Raw genomic sequence first — 16472 nt, forward strand, 5'->3', positions numbered from 1 at the left:
TAGAATTTGTCTCATGGAGGTGGATGGCAATGGAGACTGCTCTGTTCCGGCCTGTGCTCTGGCTGCTAGGTTTAAGATTCTGTTTGACCTAGGTCTTCTAGGCTAGTGTGACTCTAGAGTGCAGGGCAGATGTCTGTTGCTTTTTCCCTCAAAAAGAATGATAATGTTGGTTTTTGCATGTGATACTGTATTTTTTTTAAAGCCCTGGTCACTTGAAATCATCTTGTAAAGGATAGAGGGTCACTCATTCCTCTATCCTTCAGTCACCTTGGGGTTCACCAGGGCAGGTGAGAGAAATGGGCTGAATGAGCCTCCAGGGGCTGACTAGTTTCTGTGGGAGACTAGGGTTTCCAGTTGTGGGTGGGAAGATGCTGAGGTTGCTAAGCTAAGAGACTGCTTTGTGCTGGAGTTCCTGTGCACCAATAGACCAGGCAGCTTGTGGAAAGGAGGCCCAGCTCTAAAGGCACATGCTGAAACTGGCAGATGAGACCCTTAAGTGACTAAGCTGGAGCAAACTTGGGAAGTCAAGTTGGCCTGAGACTCAGAAATGTCACGGGAAGATGGGTGGGGGAGATGGGGACCCCCGTCTCAGGTGTCGGAACAAACAGCAGATTCTTTCCCTGGCCTTGAGTTTGCTCAAGCAGGCACTCCATGGGAGGAAGGTCATCCCAAGGCTGTGGCTTTGAGTGGCCAGGAACTGCTACTGTTTGCTCAGCTCTGTGTAGGCCAATGGGAGGTCTGGAGGAGAAGACAGCTGAGGGCTTGGGTAAGGGTTGGCTCAAATAGAGCCTTTGTCGCCCTCATTTAACCTTTGACCTTTGTTGGCAGCTCTGTGTGTGCCTCATCCCTCACCTCTCCATGTCTCTTTGACCCTTTAGTTTCACAAGTGACTGGGAAAAGTACATTTTAAGCAAAGCCCAAAGTCAGAGATTTGGGGTGACATTTTTGCAAGAAAAATGACAGAAAACTTTAATTAGTGGACACAGTCTCAAAGGAAAGGCCTTGGCCCAGTATAAAAAGATCAAGAACTTAATAATGTATATGTTTGTTAAGTTAAAACATTACACTCCATTAAAATTTATCCACCTTAGTCAAATCTTTGGTTTTCCCTGATCCTGGTTTGAGTGACGAGCACAGGACTCACCTGGAGTGACAGTGTGTCGCCCATGTCCTGAGCATCAGGCACTGGTGAGAGCTCTGATGCTGCCCTTGTCAGCCTCCCGAGCAGCACCAGAAGCAGGAGCTGGTACTTCTCTGCACAGGGAAAAGTGCTGCCTTGAGTACTTCCTGGCAGACGCTGCGGCATAGATGCAGTGGGACCATAACGCAGCGTAGATGCAATGCAGACCTAGGCTGGTACAGGTCCGAAATCCGTTGCTTCCTTATCCCGACGTGCTAATTTGTATGCCTGTGTACGTGTGTGCGGAGGCCAGAGGTCGATACTGCCTGTCTTCCTTGTTAACACTCCACCTAATGTTTTTGAGACAGGATCTCTCATTGAACCTGGAGCTTGCCTGCTCCTCCACACTGTCCGGCCAGCTAGTCCCAGGGATTCCTCTTTACTCTGTCTCCCCAGTGCTGAGATCGTAGACATGTGCCCATGGCCATTCATTCATTCAGTTTTCTTCTTATGTGAGGGTGGGGATTGAGTCAGGTCCTCATGGCTGTGTGGTCAACATTTTATTTACTGAGCCAGCTCCCCAGTCCCTACCGGAACGTTTTGTTGTAATGGATAGGACAACAGCTTCATGAGGTCGGAGCCTCACCAAGTCCCCTGACCATTCCCAAGTTTTGCTGTCAATCCAAGTTGCCCTCTAGGTTTGCTCATTCCATAATTTTGCTATCTTGGGATGGGCCCCTGGATCCCATGGAGAATCATCAAATCCCTGTACAGGGTTCGGGTTTTGAGCACCATTTCAGAAATAGCACAAGTTGTGAACAGGGTGATTGAATCCAGGCAGGTTAGTCTCGCTCCCTGTGGGCTTTCACCTGACTCTCTGCTGCCTCCCTGTGGACTGTAGTGGGGATGATTGTCCCTGTGCTGGGCTGAGCAGGACTCAGGGCAGTCAGGGCAGTCACAAGCCATCAATGACGCCACACTGAGTGTGGATGGAGAGCTTGGACACAGAGACCAGATGTTTGCCCCCACTTATCCTAGACTGGCAGTTACCAGACCTGACTTGAAGAGTCGTGTGAAGTTAGACAACAGGTTTCTAGGATTTGCTTGCACAGTGATGCAGGAAGGATGTTGGATCCAAGAAGTGACATTTTAGAGATGTTCCAGGTGGTGCTGATGCTGACCCAAGAAGCCCCACGTCTCAGGGTGCTGGCCCATGTCAGTCTTCTTGAAAATCTCTCTCAGTTGACTTGGTACACTTTGTGACTCCCCTCTCCCAAGAAATACAGAACCACCTACAGTATGTGGAGCAGTGTAAAGGGCAAGACATTGAAATGCTTCTTTTCTTTCCAAGGCCAGCCTTGTTGCTATGGAAAGTATGTCGTCACATCCTCACATATGTGTGTTGTTATACCTTGTTCTCATTTATTCCCCCACCCCGCCCCATTGCCTGCACCTGAATCCCCAGCCTGGTTCTTTTCCCTCCCTTTCTGCTCTCTTATCACAGATACGCTATTGCCTCTCTGTTTCCCACCTCTGCAGGCTCTCTTCCCATCCTTCACACGATCGTCTTTCTACTTTCATGACCTATCCATACACCGTTAAGAACACGTGTGTATTTACATACTGTTCTGCTTAGTGCTTTGTCAGCTTGACACAGGCTGACAAAGTTATCCAGGAAGAGTAGTCTCAGTTGAGAAAATGTCTTTATCAGATTCCCCAGGGCAGGGGAAGTTTGGTTTTTGAGACAGGGTTTCTCTGTATAGCTCTGACTGTTCTGGAACTCACTCTGTAGACCAGGCTGGTCTCGAACTCCCAGAGATCCACCTGCCTCTGCCTCCCGAGTGCTGGAATTAAAGGTGCGCACCACCACTGCTGGCCTGAGGTATTTTCTTGATAGATGGGCGTGGAGTAGCCCAGCCCCCTGGGGGTGGTACCACCCCTGGTCCTGGCTGCTATAAGAAAGCAGCCATCAGTAAGCAGCATTCCTCCATGGTGTCTGTTCCAGTTCCTGCCTCCAGGTTTGTGCCTTCTCCCAGTGATGGCTACCATATGGGTGAATTAGCCACATAAACCCTTTCCTCCACAAGCTGCTTTTGGTCATGGTGCTTCACCACAGGAATAGAAACCAAACTAACACACACACAATTTTAAATATAAGTTCCACATATGATAGAAAACACGTGGGTTTTGTCCCTCTGGGTCTACCTTATTTCTCTTAGCAGGGTTTTGGTTTCTACCCATGTTCCTGTAAATGTTCAGTTTCATTTTCTTTATACAATATAGATTCCACTGTGTATATTTACCACATTATCTGTTTACCAAATGATGGACAACTAGGCTAGGTCCATTCCCTGGTCGTTATGAATATGCAGTTAAAGACACAATGCGCAAGTGACTGGTGTCTATTGACTCAAAGCCCTTCAGCTCTATACCTAAGGAGTGCTATAAACGGGTCATATAGTAGTTTTGTTTTTCAGGATTTTAAAAAATGAACCCCTATAGTCACTGCACCACTACAAAAGCAGAGTCAGGTGATCTGAGTTCCAAGACTCTCAGGACCACATTGAGAGACCCTGTCTCAAAAAGCAAACAACATACAAAGAAGAGTTCCTCTTTTCCTACATCCTCTCCAGCGTTGGTTTTCTTGGTGACAACCATTCTGACAAGCGTGGGATGGAATCTCAGGGTTGTTTGAATTTTCTAATGGATAAGGATATTAAACATTTTTTTCTGAATATTTTTTTGGCCAGTGTATTTCTTTTGAATAGACAACATTTTGAGGGATGCCTATTAACTCACTAATCCATTTGTTGGTTGGTTTGGTTTTCTGATGATCGATTCTTGCAGCTCTTTCTGCAGCTGGGTATTTGTGTCCTGTCTGCTGTCAGCTGACAGATCACTTCCCTTGCTGCAGCCTACCTCTTCACTTGGCCGATTGTTTCCTTTTCTGTGAGGAAGCTCGAAAGTCAGCGGGGACAACCTTGACTCTGGACGGGAGTCGAAAGCATGAGTGTGGATGTAGGAGACCCGAGTTTCAGACCCAATCGTTCCCTCTTGCTTTTTCTGGCCAGAGGCAGGTCAGGGAGCAGAGACGACAAACACTGAGCTCAGGGGAAGGACAACAGGCATGCCTTCTCTGGTGTAGACAATCCATGCCCAGGAAGATTTGCTCAGATTTTGAATTTCTGAGAACATACACATTTCACCACACAGTTACCCCTCGGTGGAAGTGTTTTCACTTGAGTCCTGGGGGCTGAGGGGGCATGACGTGAGGCAGAACTTCCAATTGAGTATTTGTGTCAACAACAGGCTGATAAAGCCCACCGATCAAAGACAGAATATATTGAGCCCTGGAGTCGATAAGGAGAGCAGGAAATGGGAACTGTCCAAGGCCCTTGCCCTCCAATGAGAGCCTTCCACCTATAGGGAAGGAGACCACCTTCCCAGGGGAGCAGGTGAGGTGACCAGCAACCACTTAAACAATAATATCATTGGCTTCTTCACCTGGAACTCGAAGGCGTGCTAGTCCACATGAGATAAGACGGGCGTGAGGGAACACAGGTGCGTGAGATCCCACAGATGCAGAAGCCATTAGAGTCCAGGCCCTGCGTGCTGTGGTTCTCACACAGGGCAAGGGCTTAAGAGCAAATAACGACAGAGATAAATTTTCAAAGAGTCCCAAAAGCAAATGTTGATGTTAGTCAGATTCCTTTGAACCAGCAGGAGGAAGTGTGCAGCCAAACACACGAGACCACATGTCAGCTGGGCATCTGAATCCATTAGACATATTGATTGTTCATTTACTATTTTTTTTTTTTTTTTTTTTTTAGAAAATCAGGTCGCAGGTTGATCATAAATTTCATCTCAATGAGCAGAGCCTTGAATCTGGGGATGAGGAGCTGAAGTTCTGTAGGTAGGCACCTGAAAATGCAAGGAGAGGAAAAAGATCCTAATTCCATCCTCTGGTTTCTGGGCCAGGTACTCTAGCATCCGGAAAAGTGGTGTCTTAGAGTCCTAGAGCCACTTGCCTGTCGCGTCTTAATGACCAGCAACCTCCCTTATGAGGCGCTTTCTTGAGCTGCCATGAGTGGTCCAGCCCTGTCACTTCTAGGTACCCATGCAGGATCCAGGACAGTCATACAACTGGGAGGTAAAGGTACAAACTTTTCTGAACCTACATGGCCATCCTGTTGAGCCATGTCCTGCACGTTTCTTGTTTCTGTCTCTGGCTGTCTCTTCCCAAGGTCACTAGCATCCATCACTGCTTGCATGGGGTTCTCCAAGCTCCTATTTATTTATATTCATTTTACATTCCAACCACAGTTCTCCCTCCCCTCCTCCTGCCCCCCTTGCCTCCCCTCAAGCCCAACCCACATCCACTCCTCAAAAAGGGTAAGGCCTCCCATAGGTAGTCAACAAAGCCTGGCACATTAAGTTGAGACCAGACCAAGACCCCCTCCCCTGCATCAAAGCTGAGCATGGCCTCGCACCTCAGGGAATGGGCTCCAATAAGCTAGCACAGATTCTCAGATCCTGGTCCCACTGCTGGGGCCCCTCAAATAGGCTAAGATACACAGCTGTCTCCATGCAGAGGGCCTAGCTAGGTGCCATGCAGGCTCCACAGCTGTTGATCTATAGTTTATGAGTTCCCACGAGTTTGGTTCAGCTGTCTCCATAGAGTTCTCCATCATGGTCTTGTCCTCCCCTTGCTCATTTAATCCCTTCTCCCTCTCTTCGATTGGATTCCTGGAGCTTGGCCTGGTGCTTGGCTGTGGATCTCTGCATCTGCTTCCATCAGTTACTGGATGAAGGTTCTATGATGACAGTTAGGGTAATCACCAATCTGATTACAGGGTAAGGCCACTTCAGGCTCCCTCTCCACTATTGCTGGGAGTCTTAGCTGAGATCATCCTTGTGGGTTCCTGGGAATTTCCCTAGCACCAGGTTTCTCCCAAACGCCATAATGGCCTCCTCTATCAACATATCTCTTTCATTGCTCTCCCACTCTGACCCTCCCCCAACTCAACCATCCTGTTCCCTCATGTTCTCATTACTGATCCCCTCCCTCAGTTTACCCAGGAGATCTCATTTAATTCCCCTTCCCAGGGCAATCCATGTGTCCCTCTTAGGGTCCTCCTTGTTACCTAACTTGTCTGATGTATGGATTGTAGGCTGGTTATCCTTTGCTTTACATCTAGTATCCACTTATGAGTGAGTACATACATGTTTGTCTTTCTGAGTCCAGGTTACTTCACTCAGGATGATTTTTTCTAGTTCCAACCATTTGTCTGCAAATTTCATGATGTCATTGTTTCCTACAGCTGGGTAATACTCCATTGTATAAATGTACCACATTTTCTTTATCCATTCTTCGGTTGAGGGGCATCTAGGTTGTTTCCAGGTTCTGGATATTACGAATAATGCCTCCATGAACATTGTTGAGCAAGTGTCCTTAAGGTACGATTGAGCATCCTTTGGGTATATGCCCAAGAGTGGTATCACTGGGTCTTGAGGTAGATTGATTCCCAATTTTCTATGAAGTCACCATATTGATTTCCAGAGTGGCTGTAAAAGTTTGCACTTTCACCAGCAGTGGGGGAGTGTTCCCCTTACTCCATGTTCTCTCCAACATAAGCCACCCTCAGTATTTTTGATCATAGCCATTCTGACAGGTGTAAGATAGTATCTCAAAGGCGTTTTGATTTACATTTCCCTGATAATTAGATGTTGAGCAATTCCTTAAAAGGCTGTTGGCCACTTGAGATTCTTCCGTTGAGAATCCTCTGTTTAGATCTGAATCCCATTTTTTAAATTGAATTATTTGGTATTGTGATGTCTAGTTTCTTGAGTTCTTTTTATATTTTGGAGGTCAGCCCTCTGTCAGATGTGAAGTTGGTGAAGATCTTTTCCCATTTTGTAGGCTGTCGTTTTGTCTTGTTGACTGTGTCCTTTGCCTTACAAAGGCTTTTTAGTTTCAGGAGGTCCCATTTATTGATTGTTGCTCTCAGTGTCTGTGCTACTGGAGTTGAATTTAGGAAGTGGTCTCCTGTGCCAATGCATTCAAGCCTACATCCCTTTTTCTCTTCTATGAGGTGGTTGGTTTTATGCTGAGGTCTTTGATCCATTTGGACTTGAATTTTGTGCATGGATCTATTTTCAATCTTCCACATTGATATCCAGTTACTCCAAGCTCCTCTTAATGAGTTTTTCCTCATACACTTTGGTTTTCCATATAAACCAATGAGATGTTTGAATTAAAAGTGGTATCACAGCTTTCTTTTAATCCTGTTACCCATGGATGGGTAAAGTGGCTTAGACAATAAGAACAACTGTTGCCAAGACTGACACTGGAATTCAACCCCTGCAGCCAGCACAGTGGATGGAGAGAGTCAACTCCCGAAAGTTGTCCTCTAAACTGGGAGATGGTGGTGCATGCCTGTCATCCCAGCTCTCAAATTTGAGGGCAGCCTGGTCTACAAAGCAAGTTCCCAGACAACCAAAACTGTTACACAGAGAAACCCTGTCTTGAACAAAAAACAAATACCAAACCAAACGAACCAACCAATCAAACAAACAAACAAGGAAACAAAAAGTTGTTCTCTGACTTCCGTAAGCATAATGTGGCACATAACACATTCCTCAGCCTCTCCCTGCCCCAGGTAAAAAAATGTAAACCATTCTCCAGGACTGGGGTCACTGTCAGAGCACTAGTGTAAAAGGAGAACCTCTTGAGTATACCTAGGGAAGCCCTGCGGATCCAGCCCTACTCCCCATTGCCTCATTTATATCCTGGCTTCTTCCCTCTTCCTGGCTCTGCACCCCCACCTGCCCCTGTCAGTTCCTCTTGTGTCTGTGCTGTGTCCTTTGCTTCTGCCGGGAATGCCTATTCCCTCATCCCTGTCATCTTTAATCTAGCATGATCTACTGAGCCTGACCCAAATGTCACATTCTCTGCAAACTCCTGGCTGCCTCTCTGATGGCCAGTGTCACGGCAACTTTCCTCTCTTTCCTCACATGCCTCTCCTCAGGTAGATGCATGCTGTTCGCTTCATTTATGATGCTTCCGAGTCTCAACTGCATTTGAGAATGGGTAAGCATCTTGTAGGGAGAGAGGATGGTCATGGAAGGTCTTAGGCCGTCTATTTCTAAACCTACAGGGCCTGTACGAGGGACCAAGCAGTAGTATTTGGTAATTACTTAAATAAGCACTAGTGGAGAGGTGAGTGGGGCAGGGAGGGGTGAATTCGTGAATGAAACACACTGTGTGGGTCTCACCCTGGCACAGCTCCAGGATTCAGTGGGAAAGCCTCACCCAGCAGAGCTGCTTGCTCCAAGCCTGGCCAACACCCAGCTGTTGCCTGGAGACACCCGAGAACAGGGAGGACTCATTCCAGGGAGCCGCAGAACCTCCCTGTCTCTGGAGCTATGGGGACCCTTGGCCCTCACTCTTCTGGTCAGGGTCTGCTTAGACTTACAGCAAGGGACCCTAGAAGAAACCCCCAGTGTGGCTCAATACACACCGAAGGCAGTTTTGTCAGACAAGAGAAGGCAGGAAACACGACGGAAATCACTCAGAAATGGAACTGTTAGAATATTGCTGACTGGGGTAAAGGACTAAGGACAAAGAAGAATCTGCTCTCAGGTAGGGAAGAGCCTGGTTTATTTGTTGTTTGTTGGCTTAGTTTTATTTTTCTGCTCGAGACAGGATCTAGCTTTGCAACCAAGCTGGTGTGGAGCTCGAGATCTTCCTGCCTCAGTCTCCCCACTACCAGCATCACAGGCTTGTGCTACCACACCTGGCTCAGGAGTGGCTATTCCTTCCCGTTATCACCCTTGTTTTCTTTCCTCTAAAGGTAAGCATGTGTGAGCCTTTCCGCAGAGGACAAAGAAGCAATTCACAGTGTTTTCCCACAATCAAGCCACTTAAAAAGAATCCCATCAATGTAAAAAAATACCCGAGATAATCAGCCTAACAAGAGGAAAGGCTTAATTTGACTTCTGCTTGTGAAGGCTTTAGACCCGGTTGCTAAGGCGCCCTGGACCCATGATAAGGTGGAACATCATGAGGGAGCATGAGGCATAAGAAGCCTGACCACTCATTAGTGCAGAGAAGTAGAAAAGGGAGTCAGAGCCCCACTAGCTCCTTCAAAGGCACAACTCCCAATGACTTATAAAACCTTTTGTTTTTATGAGACAAGGTTTCTCTGTGTTGCCCTGGCTGTTCTGGAACTCACTTTGTAGACCAGACCGGTCTCGAACTCACAGAGATCCGCCTGCCTCTGCCTCCTGAGTGCTGTGATTAAAGGTGTGCACCACCACCACGTGGTCTGACTTATAGCTTCCTTATACAGAGTCTCACTCTTGGGAAGTTTCGCCGTCTCCCATGGTGTCTCACTCTGGTGACCAATGCTCTATAATGAAAGCAAGGAAGGCTCTGTCCTGCAGCCTGTAGCAGCAGATTTGCTCTGAACTCGTTCCCTGCTGTGTCTGCAAGGGCTTCCTCCTACAATGTGCATTTACTGCCTTTCTCGTTCACTGGAAGACAAGACCCGCTAGACAGCGGGCATCGTCTCTCTGTCCTACCATAGTCCCGTCCCGGAGTCCAGAAGAGTGTCTGTCCAGACTTCATGCAAGCTCACTGGGGTAGCTCCAGTGGTCAAATAAAGACCATAAAGCAACTGTCCCCCTCACTGTCTCTCACGTGCTCATTCCCAGAGACTTTACATCTAGTTTTAGGTGAGAGGACATCCCTGGACCACAACACAGCCTTCCCGCCTGACCCCGACCAGAGAGCAGGTTCTGTGGGTCTGTGAAACAGCAACAGCAGGAATCACTTGACGGCATGGGGTCCATTTGCATGGACAATCAGTGTCCAGGCCAGAGCTGTTCATTCTGAATGACCATTTCTAAGTTACACCAAGTCTCCAGAGACTCTCTGACATGAAAGTTCTCTCTCCCTCTAACTCTGTCTCTGCCCCTCTCTTCGTCTGTCTCTGTCTCTCTGTCTCTGCCCCTCTCTCTCGTTCCCTCTCTTTCTGTCTCTGTCTCTCCCTGTGTCTCTCTCTCCCTCTGTGTCTGCCCCCCTCTCTCCCTCTGTCTCTGCCCCCCTCTCTCGTTCCATCTGTCTCTGTCTGTTTTGTTTCTGGAGTAGTTAAACTTACTAGACTAGACCTTGCTCTGGCCCCTGAATGGGAGGGTGCTGTATGAAGGGAGTTGTTTTGCTGCGACACGTATCCATGACAGTTGCACATGCACATGTGCACACACGTATGCACAAGCGCACACTCACAGGAACTGTCTTTTTGGTGGGGACTGGGCCCACCATTGGGCTCTCCTGGCAAGTCCTGCTCTTCTGAATTCTTGGGCTCAGATTTGAGCATCATCAGGAGGCTGCCTCTGTGTTTTGTTTTGTTTGTTTTTCAAGACTGGGTTTGTCTGTGTCGCCCCAGTTGTCCTGGAACTCACTTTGTAAACCAGGCTGGCCTCAAAATCAGAGCTCTACCTGCCTCTGTCTCCCAAGTGCTCGGCTTATAGGCATGTGCCACTACCATGTGGCCTCTGTGCTTTTAATTTTTCTTTTTGAGACAAGGGCTGCATTCAGGCTGGTCTCAAACTCTGTGGTGCAGGATGACCTTGAACTTCTGAGCTCCACCTCTACCTCTCCAGGACTGTAGGTGTGCGCCAGCCAGAGTGCTTGACTTTGTGTAGCACTGGGGACGAAAACCAAAGTCTCATAAATGCTAGAGGAGAATTCTACCAACTGAGCCACATCTCTGGCCACTTCCTCTGTCATGCAGTCTGTGTCTTCCTAGACTTAACAGCTCTAGTGCCAGGTCCAAGGATAGAGAAGTGTCAACTGCAGGCCCATATTTCTATATGGTATGGCAGCCAGGCTGAGGTATGAAGCCATAGTTCCCCACCTGAGGTGGTCACCTACTCTTCCAGACTGCTGTGACTACCCTAACAAAAGCTCAGGATATGCTGCTCCTTGCTTTGCAAATATGTAGATCACCTGAGAAGAGGTGTCAGTTCCAAGCTAGTGACCGAGTTGTGGACGTGACAAAATGAGCATAGAAAGGTGTGGTCAAAGAGGTAGACCGTGACTAAAAGCCATTCACCTGGTTACCTAGGAGACAGAATGCTAATGTATTTCCCCTTCAGTTTATGTTTGAAGAATAAACGTGAGGGGTTCTTCAGGATGTGAACTCAGGATTTCATGAGGGATCATGGAGAATCTCCCTCCCGATGAAGCCATGTGAGTTGTGTCTTTATTCCTGCGCCTCCTCGCCGATCCAGAGAGAGATAGTATATGTTGGGATCTGATCCAGAGAAATAATTTAGAGTCCGGGCTAGCACCGGACCCCGCCAGTCAACCAGCATTACTGACTGGAGACTCTTTTGAGCGCTAATTTATAATGTAAGCTTAGAAGAACATTATTTACCAAGCATTGCACATTGTGTCCATCCTTTTGAAAGTAGAATGCTGCGGTAAGTCAGCGGGGAGCCTACAGCGCCATCTTTTGCTGCAAGAGCTTTTACAGGTCACCAAGGTTTAAAGCGGAGATAGGTAAAACTAGCACAATGTTGGCCAGCAGAGGGCAGCAAACTCGAACTTGACCTGGAAAGTAGATTTTTTTTTTTTTTTCTTATATTTGGAGCATCCACGTCAGGCCCAGCCCAGTAAGGATGGAAAGATGAGCCAGGCCTGTGGGTGCAGAGCTGTATTCGCTATTTGGGATGCTGAGACAGGGGAATGATAAGTTCAAGTCCTCCATGGGCTAAAGAGTGAGTTTGAGACCAGCCCGACAAATTTAGTGAGATCCTGTCTCCAAATACAAAGGTAAAAGGAGGGCTGAAGATGTGACTCAGGGGGAAGCGGCTTCCGCAGGACCAGTGAAGTGCGCGGCGAACCCCCAGCACCACACCAAAGCGAACAGTTTGGGCTAGAACAAGAATAGCAGTGGATTCCTGTCACACTCAGGGTTCCTATTGCCGTGAAGAGACACCATGACCACAGAGACACACTTCCAAACACCAAGGCCACACCTACTCCAACAAGGCCACACCTCCCAATAGTGTCACTGCCTATGGGCCAAGCATTCAAACAATGAGGCTTTGGGAGCCGTACCTATTCAGACCACCACACCTCCCACCTTGGCGTAATAGGTTTCTCTCTAAAATCCACGCATTTGAAACCTCTGACACTGTGATCCAAACACTCCCTTTCCTGTGCTGTGTAGATTAGTTACCTCAGTAGTTCATATCGTGACAGAGAGCTGACGGGTGTATCCACTTTGTCCAAGTAGGATGGTTATTGCAGAGTACCAAGGCTCATTTGGAAGTTACGTTTTAATGCAACCACGTAGCCTTGACAACGGGTACACTGAGCTGCAAAGCAAAGGTGTCATAGAGAGATGTGTGAGATGTTCTTAGCTCTCCTCACCAGCCCAAATGGGAACCTGAAAGCCGGTCCCATGCCTCTCAGGAGTTCTTTTTTTTTTTGGTTTTTTTCGAGACAGAGTTTCTCTGTAGTTTTGGAGCTTGCCCTGGAATTAGCTCTTTTAGACCAGGCTGGCCTCACAGAGATCCGCCTGCCTCTGCCTCTGAGTGCTGGGATTAAAGGTGTGCACCACCACCACCCGGCTCAGGAGTTCTTTTTGTGCCAATTAAGAGAAGAAAAATTTTTCTGGTAGGTTATATCATAGAAATGAAGAAACAAATCGCTGTTACCTATTCTGCTCAGAGCAGGTGAACAGCTGTAGCGAGGTCTGAGAAATGCTTGATGGGCTAGGAAGGATCTGTCCTTGTTTCTGCCTGTACCCTCAGGTTGTGGGTTTGGTGACTGTGCTGGTTGGTTTTAACTGTCAGCTTGGCACAACCTAAAGCCACCTGTGAAGAGAGACTCAATGGAGGAATCTGTCTAGGTCAGGCTGGCTTCTAGACATGTCCTTGAGGGGTTGCTTGACTGTTAATTGATATAGGAAAGCCTAGCTGATTGTAGATCACGTCATCCCCAAGGCAAAGCTTCATGAACTATACAGGCGGGTGACAGCTTGTGAGCAAGCAGGATGGGATTGTTATGTCTTTGCTCTTGACTCTGGCTGTGATGGAGCTAGCTGCTTGGGTTCCTGCTGCTGTGACTTCTCTGCAATGACATAAGTGTAAGCCAATAGCCAATGACAGAAGTGTAAGCCAATAACCAATGACAGAAGTGTAAGCCAATAGCCAATGACAGAAGTGTAAGTCAATAACCAATGACAGAGGTGTAAGTCAATAACCAATGACATAAGTGTGAGCCAATAGCCAATGACGGAAATGTAAGCCAATAACCAGTGATGGAAGTGTAAGTCAATGGACCTTTTCTCCCCATGTTACTTTTGGTAAAGGTGAGATTTTTGTTGTTGTTGTTGTTTGTTGTTGGGATTGTTTGTTTTTAGAGATAGGATCTCTACATAGCCCTGGCTGTCTGGGTGTTCTGAAGCTCACTATGTAGACTATGCTGGCCTTAAACTCACAGGGATCTGCCTGCCCCTGCCTCTTGAGTGCTGGGGTTGAAGGTGCTAATCAAGTAGTTTTGACCAACAAAAATGAAACTAGGAGAGTGGCACAGTAAGGAGCCTCTGGCCACAGTCAGGTCCCTGCTTTGTAGGTTTCTCAAGCATAGCAAGTGGGGCAGGAGGATGACCAACAGGAGAAGGCATGCTTCCAGGAAGCAGAGGAATCAGTGAGGGGCAAGGCATTTGCTGTTCTTATGCAGCATGATGCTGTTGGACTCTCCTTGACTCAGATGATTGATCTGTAGGGACAGTTGGTGAGAGGCTGTGTTGGCAGAGACTGCTTGTTCATTTCCCAGCAGCCCAGACACGAAACAATCACACAAAAACTATATTAATTACAGCACTGCTTGGCCAATAGCTTAGGTTTCTTGTTAAGTAACTCTTAACATCTTAACCCATTTCTATTAATCTGCGTATTGGCACATGGCTGTGGCCTATTGGTAAGGTTCCATCTGGCGTCTATCTCCTTCGGCGGCTACATGGTATCTGCTCTGCCTGTTTTTTCTCCTCTATCTCTGCTTGGAATTCCCACCTTGCTTTGTTCTGCCCTGTCAAAGGCCCACGGCAGCTTCTTTATTAACCAATGGTAATAAAACAGATTCACAGCATACAGAGGGGAATCCCACATCAGCTCTCAAGTTACCAGGAGTCCAACTGCAAGAGCCAGATGTCTGAGGCAGGCGGCAGTTGGATGGGCAATGATGTACGAAGCTTGGAAGGCTGGGGTTCAAGTGCTTAGAACAGTCCAAAGAAGAAGGAGTCCTGAGCTAGCACAGGCTCAGCCCTGCCAAGCTTTCCCCTTTCTGTTTTGTTTTGTTTGAGATGACCTGACTATAATAGCCCAGGCTAGCCTTTAACTCACAATCCCACTGCTTCAGCCTCCTGAATGCTGGAATGTCACCCTGTATGTCACCATGCCCAACTTTCAACCTCCTTTTTGATGGTAAGAATGACATGGAGGTAGAAGATATGTTCCCTCAACATACAAACCAAGGACTTTCCCTTACAAATTCTGCTTCAGTGTGTCTGTGGGTAGATCTGGGTCCAATTATAGTCCCCTCTCCTCCAAGATCCAGTAGAACTGGCCACTCAGCAGCATTTTGAGCTGCCAGACATAGAAACCGTCCTTGTCACCTTTCAGTTCTACACGAGGCTCTTGTCATTGCAGTGACTCAGGCTTTGCCTGTGGTGGAAGAAATTTGAGATTTCCGCAGGACCTGCCATTTGACAGCCTCCCCCTTGACTCAACACAAGTTGTCCCACTTAAACCTCTCCACAGTTGATCGTGTGGGACGGCCTGGCATCCCCTTTGTATATAAAGAATCAGAGAAGCTTAGTGACCTCTCCAGGGTTTAGGATTCAAGCCAAGATCATACTGACACAATAATGCTCAATAATTAGTTATCTAACTAATCATTCTAAAGAGAATTGAATACTGATCCCAGAAGCCATGAGTTTTTAAATGAAAAACCTCAGTGCCGGGCATGGGATGCTTCATTATGAGTTGTTGCCCAGAGAGTCTCTAGAGGCTTCCCAGACAATGCAGGCTATCGAATGTATACCAGAACTAGATGATAAGGCTGATTACTAAAGAGACGATACTCTTTGGATACAGAACACATCAAGCTGATGCTAAGCTGGTAGCTTCCTTCCTGCTGGCTGACTTTCATAATGCCAGAAGGTACTATAGAAGCTGCTGTAGGAGAAAAGTCAATAGTCATCTCCAGCTGTAGACTTGAACACTATATTATGGATCTGCCCAGCAAGACATGCACACTGGTGTGATAGTGGCATGACTGTTTGGGGGTTAACCAACTACTCTTTGAATAGATTTGAGGCCTGCTACTGTAAACCTGGTCAGGAAAATAATGTAAGCCTGTTTCTGTACACCTGATCAAGAACCTGTGGCTGGAGAGCTCACAGCTTTCCCTGTCAATGGGGGGAATTCTACTACCAATGCTTTGATAAATAGATGTGATATCAAATTGTCTTCTAAATATTTATGTTTATATCCATAGACTAGAGCTGCTTTCAGCCTTGCTCAGAATAACTTCTTCTTGCAGTGGGCTGAGGTTAATGCAGAGACTCATAGCTGATCAAAATTCTGAGATTGTTGTGTCTTCCTATCCCTAAACAAGACACTTGTTTCACCCCATCTGAGGTCCGAGAAAGGGTGTAAGAGCTGGAAGGTGGGGAGGAGTATTGTGAGATGTTGTGGTCTGGACAGGACATGGTTGGTGCAGAAATGAACACCTAGCAGTTATGGCTACCTGTATGAGATCTATACACACATGCTGGCGGAGGCTGCTTGCTTTTTTTTCCTGGAATCTGTCCTATTGCATATCTGAAATCCTTTTCTGACCAAGACTGCTTCTTAAAATGCTAAGTGGCGTGGCTAGGACTAAGACTGCTTTGCCCTTTTGCTCCTTCCAATACAACATGATAGAGGTCTGTTCACTGACTCTGGGATTGCTGGGTGGGAGCCATCCTCATCGCCTCAACTCTGGATAGCACAGTGCAGCATATAAACCCTTTATATCTGGGTAAAAGCTAAATCCGCACACTGCGTGGCCTGGAAATACCTCTGGATTCCCACTGCCATGCTCTCCTGCCTGTGAACTCCCTGCAGACCTGATCCTGCTGCCTGTCCAGGCGGGGAGTGCTGAGCTGGAGGAATAGTCTCAGCTACTTTCCTTCCAACCCGCAAGTGGGCACAGAAGCATCCAGACCTGAAGTGGGTGGTGGGCATCAAAAAAGAGCCAGAGCTATTCCTGTAACTAGCACAGACCTGGAAG

Source organism: Chionomys nivalis, chromosome 6, assembly GCF_950005125.1.
Source record: "Chionomys nivalis chromosome 6, mChiNiv1.1, whole genome shotgun sequence".
Classification (NCBI taxonomy): domain Eukaryota; kingdom Metazoa; phylum Chordata; class Mammalia; order Rodentia; family Cricetidae; genus Chionomys; species Chionomys nivalis.